Genomic DNA, 22,103 nt, shown 5'->3' on the forward strand with positions numbered 1-22,103 from the left:
CCTCCCCCACTGCATCTAACTCACTCTCTGATTTTGAACCAGTCACAGAAGAAGAAGTAAGCAGGCTCCTTGCATCTTCTCGCCCAACTACTTGCACCAGTGACCCATTTCCGTCACAGCTCCTCCAGTCCCTTTCCCCTGCTGTCACCCCTCACCTAACTAAAATATTTAACCTCTCTCTCTCTTGTGGTATTTTTCCCTCCTCATTTAAGCATGCCATCATACATCCACTACTTAAAAAAACATCCCTCGACCAAAACTGTGCCGCTAACTATAGACCTGTCTCTAATCTTCCCTTCATCTCTAAACTCCTGGAACACCTGGTCCACTCCCGTCTTATCCGCTATCTCTCAGAAAACTCTCTTCTCGACCCTCTCCAATCCGGTTTCCGCTCTTTACACTCCACTGAAACTGCCCTCACTAAAGTCTCCAATGATCTGCTAACAGCTAAATCAAATGGTCACTACTCCATGCTAATTCTCTTGGATCTCTCTGCAGCATTCGACACTGTGGATCATCAGCTCCTCCTCACTATGCTCCGTTCCATTGGCCTCAAGGATACCGTTCTCTCCTGGTTCTCCTCCTATCTCTCCGACCGCTCCTTTACTGTATCTTTTGCCAGTTCCTCCTCCTCTCATCTTCCCCTTACTGTTGGGGTCCCCCAAGGATCGGTTCTAGGCCCCCTCCTCTTCTCCTTGTACACTGCCCCTATTGGTCAAACAATCAGTAGATTTGGTTTCCAGTACCATCTCTATGCTGATGACACCCAATTATACGCTTCTTCTCCTGACATCACGCCAGCCTTTCTAGAAAACACCGGCGATTGTCTAAACGCTGTGTCTAATATCATGTCCTCACTATATCTGAAACTGAACCTGTCAAAGACTGAACTCCTGGTGTTTCCTCCCTCTACTAATGTACCTATACCCGACATTGCCATTTCTGTGTGTGGTTCCACTATTACTCCCCAGCAACAGGCCCGCTGTCTTGGGGTCATACTTGATTCCGAGCTTTCCTTTGCCCCCCACATTCGATCACTGGCTCGCTCTTGTCATCTGCACCTCAAAAACATTTCTAGAATTCGACCTTTTCTTACCTTTGACTCTGCAAAAACTCTTACTGTTTCTCTTATTCATTCTCGTCTCGACTATTGTAACTCTCTTCTAATCGGTCTCCCTCTTACCAAACTCTCCCCTCTCCAATCTGTCTTGAATGCTGCAGCCAGGATCATATTCCTCACCAATCGTTACACCGATGCCTCTACCTTGTGCCAGTCATTACACTGGCTACCCATCCACTCCAGAATTCAGTATAAACTTATTACCCTCACTCACAAAGCCCTCCATGGCTCAGCACCACCCTACATCTCCTCCCTTGTTTCAGTATACCACCCTACCCGCGCCCTCCGTTCTGCTGATGACCTGAGGTTAGCATCCTCAATAGTCAGAACCTCCCACTCCCGTCTCCAAGACTTTACACGTGCCGCGCCAATTCTTTGGAATGCACTTCCCAGGTCAATACGATTAGTCCCCAATCCCCACAATTTTAAGCGTGTCCTGAAAACGCATTTATTCAGACTGGCCTATCGCCTCAACACATTAACCTAATCTATCCCTGTGTGGCAGAGCCAAAAGTTTTACCATAACCAGGTTCCCCGCATCATTCTCCCACATGCTTTATGCATCCATTAGCCCTCTGTGTCCGTACTGTCACACACCTAACATTATGTCTGGTCCATACAATCAGGGCAACTGTTACCACCCACCTTTCGTGTCTACCTCTTTCCTCATAGACTGTAAGCTTGCGAGCAGGGCCCTCTTTCCTCTTGGTATTTGCTATAATCTACTGTATGTGATTATTGTTATGCTGTAATGTCTATTGTCTGTACAAATCCCCTCTGAAATGTAAAGTGCTGCGGAATATGTCGGCGCTATAAAAATAAAATGTATTATATTATTATTATTCCTGGCTGGTGATTTTCCTGCTGGATTCTTGGAGACCAGTCTGATTCCTGCATCTCAAAGCTAAGTTTTTCTGCCCTGCTTTGTACTCTTCAGTTTTGTTTTTGTTTTGCCTTGTTTTTTGGGAGTTCTGCCATCCCCGGCCGGGGGTGAGCTGAATTCCATTTTTGTCTCTGATCTGTTGATATTTTGCTCTGTCTTCAGAATATACCTGAGTGCTGATATAGTTTTTTGAAGCCTAGCGACTTCAGGGCCTGTTTTTCCTATCAGTCGGTTGGCTCATTTTGATAGGGTTTTTGCGGATGGCAGACAGCAGCTTTCCTATCCTGTCCTATGTAGTTAGCTTGGGCCCCATCATTTGCTCAACCTATCTTTCTATCTGTGTTAGTGTTTTCATCTTGCTTCACCGTCATTATATGTTGGGGGCTGCCTATTGCTTTGGGGTCTGCTCTGGGGCAGTTTAGTTTTTCCCCTGTCTTTAGGCTATATAGTTCTCCGGCTGTGATCGAGGGGTCTAGGGCACCGTAGGAACCCCCCACGGCTACTGATAGTTGTTGTGGATAGGTTCAGGGGTCTGCAATCCGATAGCTGCCAACCTCTCTGGTTTTTCTGGACTTAGCTGGTATTTTGTTTTTCCCTCCTTCGGTGACTAATCATAACAGAATCACCAGCCAGGAAGAAGGGCGTCGGCAGCCTTATATCCAGTCCTCAATTCCAGCCACCCAGTCATCATCTAGCTGCCCAGGTGTTTGGTAATCAGTCTCACTACCTTCCTTCACTAGAGGAGGGAGTTCATCAGACCTCAATGGTGAAGGGAAAAATGAACTCACAACAGTAGAGTTTTGTCTAGGGCGCAACGTCAGGAGTTCAGAAGGCGTAATAAGCTGTGTTTTTTCGTGGATTCAGGAGCAGTTCTGAACCTGATGGACTTGGATTTTGCTAAACGTTGTGGATTTCCTATGACACCTCTGTGGGCGCCTATCCTTTTGAGGGGTATTGATGCTACTCCTTTGGCGAAGAATAAATCTCAGTTTTGGACCCAGGTGGTAATGCGGGTCGCCCCAGACCATCAAGAAAATTGCAGATTTTTGGTGTTGCATAATTTGCATGATACCATTGTTCTGGGGTTTCCCTGGTTGCAAATCCATAATCCAGTTCTGGATTGGAAATCTTTGTCTGTGGTGAGTTGGGGTTGTCGGTGTGCCCTTAGTGATGCTCCTGTTTTCTCCACCTCTCCCCAGTCACATGATGTTCCTGACTATTTGGCTGACTTTTATGATGTATTTAGTGAGAATGAGTCTGCGCCTTTGCCTCCTCATAGGAGTTATGGCTGTGCTATTGAACTGAACCCGGGGTGTAAATTCCCCAAGGGTCGGCTTTTCAATTTATCTGTACCCGAGCACGAGGCTATGCGATCCTATATTAAGGAGGCATTGGAGAAGGGTCATATTAGACCATCCTCTTCACCCTTAGGTGCTGGGTTTTTTTTTCGTGGCTAAAAAGGATGGTTCATTAAGGCCTTGTATTGACTATCGTGCCCTCAACAAAATTACTGTTAAATATCAGTATCCGTTACCCCTGATTTCTGATCTATTCTCCAGAGTTAAAGGTGCTTGCTGGTTTACCAAGCTTCACCTCAGGGGGGTGAATAATCTTATTCGCATTAAGCATGGGGATGAATGGAAGATGGCGTTTAATACTCCGGAGGGACATTTTGAGTACCTGGTGATGCCTTTTGGGCTCACTAATGCCCCTTCTGTCTTCCAGTGCTTCATGAACGATATATTCCGAGACTTTGTGGATACATTTTTGATTATCTATCTGGATGATATTTTGATCTTCTCCAAGAATTGGGACTCTCATGTGGAACATGTTCGGACTGTGTTTCGGATTTTGAGGGAGAATTCCCTGTATGTCAAGGGATCGAAATGCCTTTTTGGGGTACAGAGGATTTCATTTTTGGGATTTATTTTGTCTCCGTCAACTATTGAAATGGACCCGGCCAAGGTACAGGCCATTTATGATTGGGTTCAGCCCACTTCTTTGAAGGCCCTCCAGAAGTTTTTGGGTTTTGCTAATTTTTATCGGAAATTTATAGCTAATTTTTCTGGTATTGCCAAGCCATTGACGGATTTGACTAGGAAGGGTGCTGATGTGCTGAATTGGTCTCCGGAGGCTGTTTCTTCCTTTCAGGAGCTGAAGCAAAGATTCACTTCTGCTCCGGTTTTGCGGCAACCTGATGTCTCACTCCCGTTTCAGGTGGAGGTGGACGCTTCTGAGATTGGTGCAGGAGCGGTGTTGTCCCAAAAAGATCCTGTGACATCTAAAATGAATCCTTGTGCTTTCTTTTCCCGAAAGTTCTCCCCATCCGAACGTAACTATGATGTGGGGAATCGGGAACTGTTGGCCATGAAATGGGCATTTGAGGAGTGGAGACATTGGTTGGAGGGAGCCAAACACCAAGTCGTGGTCCTTACTGACCACAAGAATTTGATTTACCTGGAGTCAGCCAAGCGCTTGAATCCTAGACAGGCTAGGTTGTCCTTGTTTTTCACACGTTTTGATTTTGTGGTCTCTTTTCTTCCGGGCACTAAGAATGTTAAGGCAGACGCCCTTTCTAGGAGTTTCCTTGCGGATTCTCCTGTTGTGACTAAGCCTGCTACCATCTTAGGCGAGGGGGTAGTTCTTTCTGCCATCTCGCCCGATTTGAGACGTGCTCTGGAAGAATTCCAGGAGGACAAACCTGCGCGTTGTCCTATGGGAAAATTGTATGTGCCAGACCAGTGGAGGAAGAGAGTGATGTCTGAAGTTCATTGTCCGCATTGGCTGGTCATCCGGGTATTTTTGGTACCAGAGATTTGGTGAGTCGGTCTTTTTGGTGGCCCGCCTTATCTCATAATGTCAGGAATTTTGTGCAGTCTTGTGGGACTTGTTCCCGATCTAAACCCTGTTCTCGTTCTAGTGGGTTGTTGATGCCCTTGCTGGTGCCTAAGAGGCCATGGACCCATATTTCAATGGATTTTATTTCTGATCTTCCTGTCTCTCAGAGAATGACTGTTTTCTGGGTGATTTGTGATAGATTCTCTAAGATGGTCCATCTTGTACCACTCCCAAAGTTGCCATCTTCCTCAGAGTTGGTACCCTTGTTTTTACAACAGGTGGTTCGGTTGCATGGGATTCCTGAGAACATTGTATCGGACAGAGGAGTTCAGTTTGTTTCCAGATTCTGGAAAGCCTTTTGTTCCAAGCTGGGAATTCAGTTGTCCTTCTCCTCTGCGTTTCACCCTCAGACCAATGGGCAGACGGAAAGAACAAACCAGACTTTGGAGTTCTATTTGAGATGTTTTATATCTGCTGATCAGGAGGATTGGGTTTAATTTTTGTCCTTGGCTGAATTCGCTTTAAATAATAGAGCTAGTTCTGCCACCTTGATGTCGCCCTTTTTCTGCAACTTTGGGTTTCATCCTCGATTTTCTTCAGGGCAAGTGGAATCTTCAGCCTGCCCAGGTGTTGACACTGTGGTAGAGAGAATGCATCAGATTTGGGACCAAGTAGTGGATAAGTTGTCTCTCTCCCAGGAAAAGGCCCAGCGGTTTTCTAACCGGCATAGGACCATTGGTCCCCGGTTTAAAGTGGGTGATATGGTTTGGTTGTCATCAAAGAATATCTCTATGAAGGTGACTTCTCCAAAGTTCAAGCCAAGATTTATTGGACCTTACAAGATTTTGGAGATTCTTAATCCGGTTTCTTTTCGATTGGCTCTTCCTGTTACGCTTAAGATCCATAACGTGTTTCATAAGTCGCTGTTGAAGAGATATGTTGAGCCAGTAGTTCCTATGGCTGCACCTCCTGACCCTGTATTGGTTGAAGGTAATGTGGAATATGAGGTAGAGAAAATACTGGATTCTCGTTTGGCTAGACGGAGACTCCAGTATTTGGTCAAGTGGAAGGGTTATGGCCAGGAGGACAATTTTTGGGTCTCTGCCTCTGATATTCATGCCGATAGATTGGTTCGTGCTTTTCATCCGGCCCATCCTGATCGGCCCGGTGGTGTGGATGAGGGTTCGGTGACCCCTCCTCAAGGGGGGGTACTGTTGTGAGCTCATTTTCGGGTTTGCCTCTGGCTTCTGGTGAGGGTTATGGAGCTGGCTGTGCTGACAGAGGAGTAGTGAGTTCTCTATCTGGACTCCCTCTGTTGGTGAAGGGAGGTAATGAAGCTGATCTAAATGGCAGAGACCAGCCACCTGAGGAAGAGGACTGCGATTGGACTTCAGGAGTTTCTGATTGGATTTAAGGCAGCCGACTGCCTAGTTTCTTGCTGGTGATTTTTCCTGACTGTGGCTCCTGGTTTCCAGTTTGGTTCCTGCCTTCCTAAAGCTAAGTTTTATCTGCTATTGTTCATATGAGTTTTTGTCTGGTTTACTTAGTTTTTGTGTTCAGCCAGCCCTGGCTGGGACTGGGCTGAATCCCCATTTTGTCTCTGTTCAGTTGATCTCTTTTGCTCTGTCTTCAGAATATACCTGAGTGCTGATATAGTGATTTGAAGTCTAGCAACTTCAGGGCCTTTTTCTATCAGACGTGTTGGACATTCTTTTTGGCAGGGTTTTTTGCGTGATTGCAGACAGCAGCTTTTCTTTCCTGTCCTTTCTAGTTAGTGAGGGCCCCATCGTTTGCTCAGCCTATCTTTCTACCTGTGTCTGTGTTTTCATCTTGTTTCACCGACAATACATGTTGGGGGCTGTCTATTGCTTTGGGGTCTGCTCTGGGGCAGTTTAGATTTTCCCTTTCTTTCTTTAGGCTTATTTAGTTCTCCGGCCGTGACGAGGCGTCTAGGATCACCGTAGGCACGCTCCACGGCTACTGCTAGTTGTTGTGGATAGGATCAGGGGTCTGCAATCCGCTAGTTACCAACCTCTCCGGTTTTCTGGGCTTAGCTTGCTTTTTGTTTTTTCCTCCTCGGTGACTCATTCATAACAAGTTCCCTACACAATGCAGATGCCGCTCTATATAACACCACAATAGCTGTAAGATTTTGAATCATTTGCCCCTCTCACACATACCAAAGCTCGCAAAATCAACAGACAGCACTGGCACACCAGCCTGACCAAAGAACTGAGGTGAGCTTCCAGGGCTGCTGAGCGGAGATGGAAAAGATCCCACTCCAATGAGAACTTCATCGCATTCATACATTCCCTCACTACTTTCAAGGCCACACTCGCTGCAGCAAAACAAACCTACTTATCTCTCATATTCTCCCTGTCTCACAACCCTAAACAGTTATTCAACATCTTCAATTCTCTCCTCCGCCCCTCAGCACCTCCTCCCTCCCCACTCGTTTCAGCTGAAGACTTTGCCTCATTTTTCAAGGATAAGACTGATAACATCAGACACAGTTTTGGTCAACAACCCCCAGAGCCCTTCCTCCTAACTGCCCTGATCGACTCTCCACTCTACTCTCAAGATCACATCTCACTACCTGTGCACTTGACCTGAACCCATCCCACTTCATCCCAATCCTCACCACAGTCCTCATCCCAAACCTAACCCATCTCTTCAACCTATCACTAACAACTGGTGTTTTCCCCTCAAGCTTTAAACATGCCTCAATCACACATATCCTCAAAAAGCCTTTTCTTAACCCATCCTCTGTATCTAGCTATCGCCCTATATCACTTCTCCCCTATGCCTCAAAACTACTGGAACAACACGTCCATCTTGAACTGTCCTCCCACCTCTCTTCTTGCTCCCTCCTTGACCACTTACAATCTGGCTTTCGGCCACACCACTCCACTGAAACTGCCCTAACTAAGGTCAGCGAATATAGCCTAGAGGGGTCCCCAAATATTAAAACAACCTTTAATAAATTATTAAATAGACAAATATCACAAACAAACCAAATAAAGTGCTCGTGCAAACCAGTGCTCATAAAAAATGGTTTCGTCTCACCACTGTTGACGGACAAAAGATCCCGGCCTCCTTCCGGAAATACCTTGCCAGGAGATGGATCCAAACAAGGGAAAGAGATAAATATATGGGGAGAGAGATGTAAACGGTATGTAATAATTTCCTAGACTCCCTGTCGTGCCCCAGTATTGCTCCTGTCCTAACAAGGACAGGCCCCAAGTGGACCCTATAGTGATACCTCCAATGATATGATTGAGTCTCACTCTGACAGTGACATGGGCAGTCACTTTCTTTGACCTGGCACCTTGCCACTGCAGGGCCTGCTTTAACTTACGGACAGGCTTAGTTTTTTCTTACTTCCCAAATCTTTATATAAACTCCCCTGATGAATCCCCACCATTGGAGAAGAAACTCATAGGGAGTATTCAGCCCCATATCATTGGAGGTATCACTATAGGGTCCACTTGGGGCCTGTCCTTGTTAGGACAGGAGCAATACTGGGGCACGATAGGGAGTCTAGGAAATTATTACATACCGCTTACATCTCTCTCCCCATATATATTCCCCTTTCCCTTGTTTGGATCCATCTCCCGGCAAGGTACTTCCAGAAGGAGGCCGGGATCTTTTGTCCGACAACAGTGGTGAGACCAAACCATTTTTTAATAAGCACTGGTTTGCACAAGCACTTTATTTGGTTTGTTTGTGATAATTGTCTTTTTAATAATTGATTAAAGGTTATGTTTTAATATTTGGGGACCCCTCTAGGCTATATTCGCTAGTTAACCCCTGACGGTACTTTGAATGGTAGTGAGAACCTCACACCTTAGCTGACATCCTAACTAAAGTCACCAATGACCTATTAACCGCCAAGGCCAAGCGACACTACTCTGTCCTCCTCCTCCTGGACCTGTCCTCTGCTTTTGACACAGTGGACCATTCCCCATTACTACAGACCCTCTCATCACAGACTTGGCCCTATCTTGGATGGCGTCATACCTAACAGACCGGACATTCAGTGTCTCCCACTCGCATACCACCTCCTCACCGCGCCCCCTATCCATCGGAGTCCCACAAGGTTTAGTCCTAGGGCCCCTGCTCTTCTCCATTTACACCTTCTGCCTCGGACAGGTCATAGAATCTCACGGCTTTCAGTATCACCTCTATGCTGATGACATATAGATCTACATCTCTGGACCAGATATCACCTCCCTACTAAACAGAATCCCTCAATATCTGTCTATTTCATCCTTCTCCGATAGATTTCTAAAACTTAATATGGACAAAACCGAATTCATCATCTTTCCCCCATCTCACGCGACCCCCCCATAGACCTATCCATTAAAATAAACTGCTGCCCACTCTCTCCAGTCCCACAAGCTCGCTGCCTCGGGGTTATCCTTGACACTGATCTCTCTTTCAAGCCACATATCCAAGTCATTTCCACTTCCTGCCGACTTCAACTCAAAAAAATTTCCCGGATCTGTACATTCCTCCACCAAGAATCTGCAAAAACCCTAGTCCATGCCCTCATCATCTCCTGCCTTGACTACTGCAACCTCCTGCTCTGTGGCCTCCACTCTAAGGCCTCTTTCACACATCAGGTTTTCGCCGTCAGGCGCGATCCGGCGCTTTTGACAAAAACCGGATCCGGCTAAATGCAATGCCGGATCCGGTTTCCCCCCATTGACTTGCATTAGAGCCGGATCGAGCCGGATGGCCATGCGTTTCATCAGATTTTCGCCGGATCCGGCAATGTGACGCGATCCGGCGTCTGGAAAAAACGGCTACTGTAACGTTTTTTGTCTCCGGCGAAAAAGCCGGACACGCCGGATCCGGCGTGTCCGGCTTTTTCATACAATGAAAGCCTATGAGCGCCGCAATGCGCCTGATCCGGCGACAGCCGGATCCGGCGGCCGGATCCGTTTTTTTTGGTCTGAGCATGCTCAGTAGCTCTGCCCACAAGACATATATAAAAGCAAGACAGTGGGACCCTCAGCCACACCCAACATGACACCCAAGCCAAGAACCAGGAGCAGGAGAAGGCAGCAGACATCTGCAGCAGCACCATCAGCACCACCCCAAATGGAGCAGCATGCTGAACAACGGGAGGGGAGTCCAGCAGCAGATGAGACGGTAATTATCAAATCCCCCATTCCTCCAAACTAGGGCTATGGAATATCAAGGTATTCATTGGCCCTTTGTTTCTCTTTATTCAACAGCCGCCCAATAGATGCAGCAGCAGCAGCAATGGCGGCAGCAGCAGGAACACCACCCACAGCCATGGAGTCTGGACATGAGGAAGACAGCACATCTTCTTCTGGGAGCCCTCCCTCACATCGTCAGCGTTTGACGGTAAGTTTTTATTTCCAAAATCCATCATCTCTGTAATATATGTCTATTCATTGCCTTTTATTTCAAAACAGGAATCACAAGATGAAGAGGAGCTCCCAGAAGAAGAAGGAAGGGGTGGACAGACGCTTGGAGTGGGCTCACAATTGGTAAGTTTTTTGCATCAAACGCAGAAACACAACATCACACTACACATAGAAAACAATGTTCTGCAGACCACACACAGCAAACAAATGCCTACATCCAAAGACATAACATTTTTTGTTTTCTTCTCTAGTCTTCCCAATCTGGTGCTCGGCCAAGAGGTCCTCGCAGTGCCTCCCGGGGTCGTCGGCGACAGCAACGCGGCGGTCACCAGCGTGTAAGTATAAATATTTTTGCTTTGTTTTTTTGCACTTTTTATTTCATTTCTTTTGTGGAGGCTAATTATGTTATTTTTGTCTTTTTCTTTAACAGCCTTCACAGCGTGCTCCCGACTCTGACGGTGAGGATGGAGGGATTGATGTGGACCGCCTCATCGATCTCGTCAGAGAAAGGGAGCCGCTCTGGAATATGGCTGACCGCCGCCACGCTGACCTTATCGTTACCCGATGACTCTGGGAGGAAATCTGTTCGCTCCTTGTGGACCGCTGGGAGGACCTCGAAGCTCGGGCCCAGATTAAAGAGCGTAAGTATATACAGTACCGGTTGCTTGATTTAAACCAGTGTTTCCCGAACTCCAGTCCTCGTGGTCCCCACGGATCATGTGTTCAGAATTTCTATTTACTTTGGAAATCCTGAAAACATGAACCCTGGGGACCATGAGGACTGGAGTTTGGGAAACACTGATGTTGTATACTAACCACTTTGTCCTTTCTCGTTTCAGGGGAGAGAATTGTGAAGCGGTGGCGGTCTGTGAGGGATCGTTTCAAGAAGGAGTTCAATAAAGAGATGCGGGCCCCGAGTGGATCTGGAGGACGCAGGAGCAAGTACAAGTACGCACGAGCCCTGTCGTTCCTCCGGGAGACAATGCTCACCAGAAGGTAAATATTACACACCACATGTGACAAAAAAATGTTTAGATGTAACTTTTTTTTCAGCCAGGGCCATACCATGTCACTATTTTAATTGTTTTTTTTTCTCTTTATTCCACAGCACGGTGAGCAGCACTCGGGAGCCTGCACGATTGGACCCTTCTGAGGCGATCCCTGAGGAGACCGGCACCGAGGGACACTTCGACCGCCCCGGTACATCTGCACCTTCCCAGCCTTCCCACACATTCGACCCATCTGTCCCATCCACCAGCACAGGAGCATCGTGGCCGCCTACATTACATGAAGCTGCTGGTGAGGAGATCGCTTTCCCTTTACCCCACCCTTCTGCCCCTGCCACCTCTAGTACACCTGCGGGTACTGGGCGGCAGCGGCAGAGGGGTCAGGAAAAGAGTTATGCGCCAGAGTTCTTGCATCTGAATGCATCTTTCCAGAACTGTCTAAAAGTCTTGTCAGAGCAAATCTCCGCAGGCTTTCAGCAGATCAACTCCAGCATTCTGGACGTCAAGACACTTCTGCAAACCATGCATTCAGAAGCAAGATCTTCGCCAAACCACACCTTTTTCAGGTCTGTTGTGGAGCGCATGGCAACACTATCTCCTACCCAGCAGATGCATGTAATGCATTCGTGCCACGGTGCTCTACAGCAGGTTACCTCCCAACCTCCACCTCCCACCACTGTAGTTCCTCCACCTGCACCCCCTCCAGCCACTTTCCATCCTCCCCCTCCTATTACATCTGCACCCCCTCCAGCCACTTTCCATCCTCCCCCTCCTATTACATCTGCACCCCCTCCAGCCACTTTCCATCCTCCCCCTCCTATTACATACCAGCAACCTGCCCAGTACCAGCAACCTCCCCAGTACCAGCAACCTCCCCAGTACCAGACATCTCCCCACTTCCAGCAACCTGCCCCGTATCAAACTCCTTCCCCGTACCAAACTCCTTCCCCGTACCAAACTCCTTCCCCATACAACTTTCCATCAACATCATCTGCTCCTACAGTCCCTGCCCAACCCTCCACTCCACCGCCCACCACCTCTTCTGCCTCCCACATGTCCACCCATTCTGTAGCTTTTTCCACACCATCACCTCTAACTGTTCCTTCCCCACCACGATCCCAGTCCTCTCTCCACACTCCCATTGTTGAAGTGTCCCGCAGCCCCTCCAGCAGTATTTCCACCCCACACTACACAGATTTGTAATGTGTGTTTTGTAATAAAAATGCCCAGTTTTTTTTCAAACCTTTATTAAAAAAGTTTTTTTAACTTTAAAAACAGTTTACAAACAAAAAAATATTTTAAATAAAAGTTAAATTATTGTTTACACTGGTTGTCTGTCATTTCTTTCTGCGGCGAAATATGTTTAAAAAAAGGTTAAATAAAGGGTATTTAAAAGGTAAAAAGGTATTCAAAACCAGGTATATAACTGTGGGTAAATTTTAGCTTTTTGCCACAGTTGTGTTCCTGGTTGTGTTTATTGTTGGTGATTTCCTAACAATGTACACAACTTTTGTTAAAAGGTGAAATACTTTGCATAAAACACAACCAGGTACACACCTGTGGCCTAAAGCTAAAAGTAGAGACCATGACAAGATAGCCAACTTTGGTTGGCAAAGGTATATACTGTTGGTACAGAAGGTACACAAGTTTGGTTAGGGCACAAATCTTTCACACTCTGTCATCCTGCCAGTGTACTCTGCCTTGAGGTGACATAAAGTATAGTGCAAAATTGTCCCTCATTACTGAAACCGTCACAGAACTTCTAGTGGTAATGTCATGGTAATCTTGCAAGGTGGTTTCTTCAGAGGTGTCCTCAATGGAAATGGGTTCCTTGCAGATAACAAAATTGTGGAGTACCACGCAAGCTTTGATCACCTCGTCAACAGTTTCTGTCTTGAGGTTGATCGCAGTCAATAGGACCCGCCATTTGGCTGTCAGAATACCAAAGGTACATTCAACCATTCTTCTTGCTCTTGTAAAACCTGATGTGCCGGATCAGGTTTTCTGCCGGATCCGTCTTGTTCTTGACAGACAAAACCGGATCCGTCTCATCCGGTTCATCCGTTTTTCTATCCGTTTTTCGACGGATTACGCCGGATCCGGTTTTTTAAATTGACCCTTGTGGCCTTCCGAACGGGATTGGCTACTGGAAAACTGGAAATCATGTGTAGACTATATACTGTATCTGTCTTGTTAGATGTTACTTGTTGTATCTGTTGTTATATATTATGTTGCCTCTTTGCCACAAAGAATTCCTTGTATATATGTAATATGTACTTCGCGATAATAAATTTGATTGATTGATTGATTGATTGTGAGGCGGTAATTAAAAATGCGTTTTGGTCTTGTCAATCCTCTGCTAGAGTACAGTTTCAAAAGGTGTTCTGACAGCTGGAAGGCTTCATCCTCTACACAGACAAATGGCATAGGTGGACCAGATGTTTGCGGCAGCGGTCTAGGTGGTGGGAACTGGAAGGTGTTTCCATACAGTTTACGCCCCATGGCAGACAGTTTGAAAACTTGAGAGTCATTGGAGCGGCCATAGGCCCCAATATCCACAGCAATAAACTTGTATTCCGCGTCAGCGATGGCCATGAGGACAATTGAAAAATATTTCTTGTAATTGAAATATTCCGATCCCGATCCGGCTGGCTTTACAATGTGGATATGTTTCCCGTCCACAGCGCCCAAGCAGTTGGGAAACTGACATATCTGTTGAAACTTGTCAGCAATTTCAATCCACCTCTCTGTTGTGGGCTCTGGTAAAAACTCTTCAGCTAAGGAGTCCCACAGTGCACGGCATGTGTACTTCACTATTCCAGATATGGTGGAAATCCCGAGTCTGTACTGGAAATGCAGTGACGAAAGGGATTCTCCAGTTGCAAGAAATCTGTGGGGAATTAAAAAACAATCAATTAGTTTTAAATCACAGCATTACATACCAAAACTCAGCTATAACACTTGGAGATACAAACTACCACCAACAAGATTGCAGTGAAAGTGTGCTCTGATGCGATCACATCCAATAAATGTGGCTTACCTTAAAGTCACCATCAGACGCTCTGCGGGTGAAACAGAGAAGCGGCAATAGGTGTCCGCTTTTCTTATGAGGTGTGCAATGCGCTCCACCAAGTAATCAAAATTCTCCATTTTCATCCGAACATATCCAAAAAATTTATCCGGGTTTCGTCGAAGGTCCATGCAGAGTGTAGAATAGACCCCACGCGTCATTCTCTTGGCTGTGATGGGGTGGATCCACAAACGTCGTCTACGATGCCTGATGCGCTGCTGTCTCGCTCTCTCCTTCTCCAGAACAATCACCCTCAAACGATTCGCCTCCGCTATAAAATCCGCCAAATTCTTCAAAATATTTCCAATCACAACATCCATCTTCGCCAGTAACTTGCTCTTCTCTCCAACCTGCACTTTCTCCTCGACAACCTGTCAAAGAAGGGCTGTAGGAACATGCTATATATAGTTTTCCAGTAGCCAATCCCGTTCGGAAGGCCACAAGGGTCAATTTAAAAAACCGGATCCGGCGTAATCCGTCGAAAAACGGATAGAAAAACGGATGAACCGGATGAGACGGATCCGGTTTTGTCTGTCAAGAACAAGACGGATCCGGCAGAAAACCTGATCCGGCACATCAGGTTTTACAAAACATTTGCCGGATCCGGCGTTCCGGCACGACGCCGGATCACGCCTGACGCCGAAAACCTGATGTGTGAAAGTAGCCTAACACTCTCGCACCACTCCAATCTATTCTAAACTCTGCTGCCCGACTAATCCACCTGTCCCCCTGCTATTCCCGGCATCTCCTCTCTGTCAATCCCTGCACTGGCTCCCCATTACCCAAAGACTCCAATTCAAAACCCTAACCATGACATACAAAGCCATCCACAACCTGTCTCCTCCATACATCTGTGATCTCGTCTCCCGGTACTTACCTGCACGCAACCTCTGATCCTCACAAGATCTCCTTTTCTACACCCCTCTTATCTCCTCTTCCCACAATCGCATACAAGATTTCTCCCGCGCATCCCCCCTACTCTGGAACTCTCTACCACAATATATCAGACTCTCGCCTACCACGGAAACCTTCAAAAAGAACCTGAAGGCCTACCCCTTCTGACAAGCCTATAACCTGCAGTAACCACCGATGCACCAAACTGCTGCACGACCAGCTCTACCCTCGCCTACTGTATCCTCACCCATCCTTTGCAGATTGTGAGCCCTCGCGGGCAGGGTCCTCTCTCATCCTGTACCAGTCGTGACTTGTATTGTTTAAGATTACTGTACTTGTATTTATTATGTATACCCCTTCTCACATGTAAAGCACCATGGAATAAATGGCGCTATAATAATAATAAATAATAATAATAAAAATATGATCCCTTTGAGATCTCAACTTGCATTTTGGTACAGGTGTGGCTAGGAGCATAGGAAGCACATGCCAATTTTTGAAAAATTGTATATCCTTTTCATTTTTTGGAAATGCTTTTTAAAATTTTGCATTTGAGTCCGCATGGGGAAAATAATAACAGATGCTCCTGTGACACATCGGGTGGAAGATTGAACAGTTCTGAGTGGAATGGTGTTTTCCCGTTTGTCTTTCTTTGTTGTGGCCTCAGTTATTAGGAGAAATGGAAAGGCAGGAATCACAGAAATTCATAGTTTTTCAAACTTTTGAAAAATTAATTAAAAAAATGTAAGTATTTTGAATTTTTTTCTTCACACTTTGCATTATCTCACACACTATTACCAGAGAACAAAAACTCAAAAGACTAAAAATGGAAGAAAATTGCATTGTTTCACTTGAAATGAAATGACCCATATATGGGGGCACATACGTGACTTTACTAATATTTACTAATATATGGTGGCACACAGGTGACATTACTAATATATGGAGGCACACAGGTGACATTACTAATATATGGAGGCACACAGGTGACATTACTAATATATGGTGGCACACAGGTGACATTACTAATATATGGAGGCACACAGGTGACATTACTAATATATGGAGGCACACAGGTGACATTACTAATATATGGTGGCACACAGGTGACATTACTAATATATGGTGGCACACAGGTGACATTACTAATATATGGTGGCACACAGGTGACATTACTAATATATGGAGGCACACAGGTGACATTACTAATATATGGTGGCACACAGGTGACATTACTAATACATGGGGGCACACAGGTGACATTACTAATACATGGAGGCACACAGGTGACATTACTAATATATGGGGGCACACAGGTGACATTACTAATATATGGAGGCACACAGGTGACATTACTAATATATGGTGGCACACAGGTGACATTACTAATATATGGTGGCACACAGGTGACATTACTAATATATGGGGGCACACAGGTGACATTACTAATATATGGAGGCACACAGGTGACATTACTAATATATGGTGGCACACAGGTGACATTACTAATATATGGTGGCACACAGGTGACATTACTAATATATGGGGGCACATAGGCGACATTACTAATATATGGAGGCACACAGGTGACATTACTAATATATGGTGGCACACAGGTGACATTACTAATACATGGGGGCACACAGGTGACATTACTAATACATGGAGGCACACAGGTGACATTACTAATATGTGTTGGCACACAGGTGACATTACTAATATATGGAGGCACACAGGTGACATTACTAATATATGGGGGCACATAGGCGACATTACTAATATATGGAGGCACACAGGTGACATTACTAATACATGGGGGCACACAGGTGACATTACTAATACATGGTAGCACACAGGTGACATTACTAATATATGGAGGCACACAGGTGACATTACTAATATATGGAGGCACACAGGTGACATTACTAATATATGGTGGCACACAGGTGACATTACTAATATATGGTGGCACACAGGTGACATTACTAATATATGGTGGCACACAGGTGACATTACTAATATATGGAGGCACACAGGTGACATTACTAATATATGGTGGCACACAGGTGACATTACTAATACATGGGGGCACACAGGTGACATTACTAATACATGGAGGCACACAGGTGACATTACTAATATATGGGGGCACACAGGTGACATTACTAATATATGGAGGCACACAGGTGACATTACTAATATATGGTGGCACACAGGTGACATTACTAATATATGGTGGCACACAGGTGACATTACTAATATATGGGGGCACACAGGTGACATTACTAATATATGGAGGCACACAGGTGACATTACTAATATATGGTGGCACACAGGTGACATTACTAATATATGGTGGCACACAGGTGACATTACTAATATATGGGGGCACATAGGCGACATTACTAATATATGGAGGCACACAGGTGACATTACTAATATATGGTGGCACACAGGTGACATTACTAATACATGGGGGCACACAGGTGACATTACTAATACATGGAGGCACACAGGTGACATTACTAATATGTGTTGGCACACAGGTGACATTACTAATATATGGAGGCACACAGGTGACATTACTAATATATGGGGGCACATAGGCGACATTACTAATATATGGAGGCACACAGGTGACATTACTAATATATGGTGGCACACAGGTGACATTACTAATACATGGTGGCACACAGGTGACATTACTAATACATGGGGGCACACAGGTGACATTACTAATATATGGAGGCACACAGGTGACATTACTAATATATGGTGGCACACAGGTGACATTACTAATATATGGGGGCACACAGGTGACATTACTAATATATGGTGGCAGACAGGTGACATTACTAATATATGGTGGCAGACAGGTGGCATTACTAATATATGGGGGCACACAAGTGGCATTACTAATATATGGTGGCGCACAGGTGACATTACTAATATATGGGGGCACACAGGTGACATTACTAATACATGGTGGCACACAGGTGACATTACTAATACATGGTGGCACACAGGTGGCATTACTAATATATGGTGGCACACAGGTGACATTACTAATATATGGGGGCACACAGGTGACATTACTAATATATGGTGGCACACAGCACAGGTGACATTACTAATATATGAGGGCACACAGGTGACATTACTAATATATGGGGGCACACAGGTGACATTACTAATATATGAGGGCACACAGGTGACATTACTAATATATGGAGGCACACAGGTGACATTACTAATATGTGTTGGCACACAGGTGACATTACTAATATATGGTGGCACACAGGTGACATTACTAATATATGGGGGCACACAGGTGACATTACTAATATATGGAGGCACACAAGTGACATTACTAATATGTGTTGGCACACAGGTGACATTACTAATATATGGGGGCACACAGGTGACATTACTAATATATGGGGGCACACAGGTGACATTACTAATATATGGGGGCACACAGGTGACATTACTAATACATGGGGGCACACAGGTGACATTACTAATACATGGGGGCACACAGGTGACATTACTAATACATGGGGGCACACAGGTGACATTACTAATACATGGGGGCACACAGGTGACATTACTAATACATGGGGGCACACAGGTGACATTACTAATATATGGGGGCACACAGGTGACATTACTAATACATGGGGGCACACAGGTGACATTACTAATACATGGGGGCACACAGGTGACATTACTAATACATGGGGGCACACAGGTGACATTACTAATACATGGGGGCACACAGGTGACATTACTAATACATGGGGGCACACAGGTGACATTACTAATACATGGAGGCACACAGGTGACATTACTAATATATGGGGGCACACAGGTGACATTATTAATATATGGGGGCACACAGGTGACATTACTAATATATGGGGGCACACAGGTGACATTACTAATATATGTTGGCACACAGGTGACATTACTAATATATGGGGGCACACAGGTGACATTACTAATATATGGTGGCACACAGGTGACATTACTAATATATGGAGGCACACAGGTGACATTACTAATATATGAGGCACATAGGAGACATTACTAATATATGGTGGCACACAGGTGACATTACTAATATATGGGGGCACACAGGTGACATTACTAATATATGTTGGCACACAGGTGACATTACTAATATATGGAGGCACACAGGTGACATTACTAATATATGGGGGCACACAGGTGACATTACTAATATATGGAGGCACACAGGTGACATTACTAATATATGAGGCACATAGGAGACATTACTAATATATGGTGGCACACAGGTGACATTACTAATATATGGTGGCACACAGGTGACATTACTAATATATGGGGGCACACAGGTGACATTACTAATATATGGTGGCACACAGGTGACATTACTAATATATGGAGGCACACAGGTGACATTACTAATATATGGGGGCACACAGGTGACATTACTAATATATGGTGGCACACAGGTGACATTACTAATATATGGGGGCACACAGGTGACATTACTAATATATGGAGGCACACAGGTGACATTACTAATATATGGTGGCACACAGGTGACATTACTAATATATGGAGGCACACAGGTGACATTACTAATATATGGAGGCACACAGGTGACATTACTAATATATGGGGGCACACAGGTGACATTACTAATATATGGGGGCACACAGGTGACATTACTAATATATGGGGGCAAACAGGTGACATTACTAATATATGTTGGCACACAGGTGACATTACTAATATATGGGGGCAGACAGGTGACATTACTAATATATGGGGGCACACAGGTGACATTACTAATATATGGAGGCACACAGGTGACATTACTAATACATGGGGGCACAGAGGTGACATTACTAATACATGGGGGCACACAGGTGACATTACTAATACATGGGGGCACACAGGTGACATTACTAATATATGGTGGCACACAGGTGACATTACTAATATATGGGGGCACACAGGTGACATTACTAATATATGGGGGCACACAGGTGACATTACTAATACATGGGGGCACAGAGGTGACATTACTAATACATGGGGGCACACAGGTGACATTACTAATACATGGGGGCACACAGGTGACATTACTAATATATGGTGGCACACAGGTGACATTACTAATATATGGGGGCAAACAGGTGACATTACTAATATATGTTGGCACACAGGTGACATTACTAATATATGGGGGCACACAGGTGACATTACTAATATATGGTGGCACACAGGTGACATTACTAATATATGGGGGCACACAGGTGACATTACTAATATATGGTGGCACAGAGGTGACATTACTAATATATGGTGGCACACAGGTGACATTACTAATATATGGTGGCACACAGGTGACATTACTAATATATGGTGGCACACAGGTGACATTACTAATATATGGAGGCACACAGGTGACATTACTAATATATGGGGGCACACAGGTGACATTACTAATATATGGTGGCACACAGGTGACATTACTAATATATGGGGGCACACAGGTGACATTACTAATATATGGGGGCACACAGGTGACATTACTAATATATGGAGGCACACAGGTGACATTACTAATATGTGTTGGCACACAGGTGACATTACTAATATATGGTGGCACACAGGTGACATTACTAATATATGGGGGCACACAGGTGACATTACTAATATATGGGGGCACACAGGTGACATTACTAATATATGGAGGCACACAGGTGACATTACTAATATATGGGGGCACACAGGTGACATTACTAATATATGGTGGCACACAGGTGACATTACTAATATATGGGGGCACACAGGTGACATTACTAATATATGGTGGCACACAGGTGACATTACTAATATATGGGGGCACACAGGTGACATTACTAATATATGGGGGCACACAGGTGACATTACTAATATATGGAGGCACACAGGTGACATTACTAATATGTGTTGGCACACAGGTGACATTACTAATATATGGTGGCACACAGGTGACATTACTAATATATGGGGGCACACAGGTGACATTACTAATATATGGGGGCACACAGGTGACATTACTAATATATGGAGGCACACAGGTGACATTACTAATATATGGGGGCACACAGGTGACATTACTAATATATGGGGGCACACAGGTGACATTACTAATATATGGGGGCAAACAGGTGACATTACTAATATATGTTGGCACACAGGTGACATTACTAATATATGGGGGCACACAGGTGACATTACTAATACATGGGGGCACACAGGTGACATTACTAATACATGGGGGCACACAGGTGACATTACTAATACATGGGGGCACACAGGTGACATTACTAATACATGGGGGCACACAGGTGACATTACTAATATATGGGGGCACACAGGTGACATTAATACATGGGGGCACACAGGTGACATTACTAATACATGGGGGCACACAGGTGACATTACTAATATATGGAGGCACACAGGTGACATTACTAATATATGGGGGCACACAGGTGACATTATTAATATATGGGGCACACAGGTGACATTACTAATATATGGGGGCACACAGGTGACATTACTAATATATGTTGGCACACAGGTGACATTACTAATATATGTTGGCACACAGGTGACATTACTAATATATGGGGGCACACAGGTGACATTACTAATATATGGTGGCACACAGGTGACATTACTAATATATGGTGGCACACAGGTGACATTACTAATATATGGTGGCACACAGGTGACATTACTAATATATGGAGGCACACAGGTGACATTACTAATATATGAGGCACATAGGAGACATTACTAATATATGGTGGCACACAGGTGACATTACTAATATATGGAGGCACAC

General features: G+C 45.1%; 1 protein-coding gene across 1 annotated transcript in view; it reads right to left on the reverse strand.

Moving 5' to 3' along the window:
- Positions 1 to 22,103, reverse strand: part of LOC141055898 (uncharacterized) — a 68,376-nt gene that overhangs the window by 45,176 nt on the left and 1,097 nt on the right. The gene's annotated exons all lie outside the window — the stretch shown is intronic.

Source organism: Dendrobates tinctorius, unplaced genomic scaffold (assembly GCF_039654945.1).
Source record: "Dendrobates tinctorius isolate UK_male_01 unplaced genomic scaffold, ASM3965494v1 ptg000192l, whole genome shotgun sequence".
Classification (NCBI taxonomy): domain Eukaryota; kingdom Metazoa; phylum Chordata; class Amphibia; order Anura; family Dendrobatidae; genus Dendrobates; species Dendrobates tinctorius.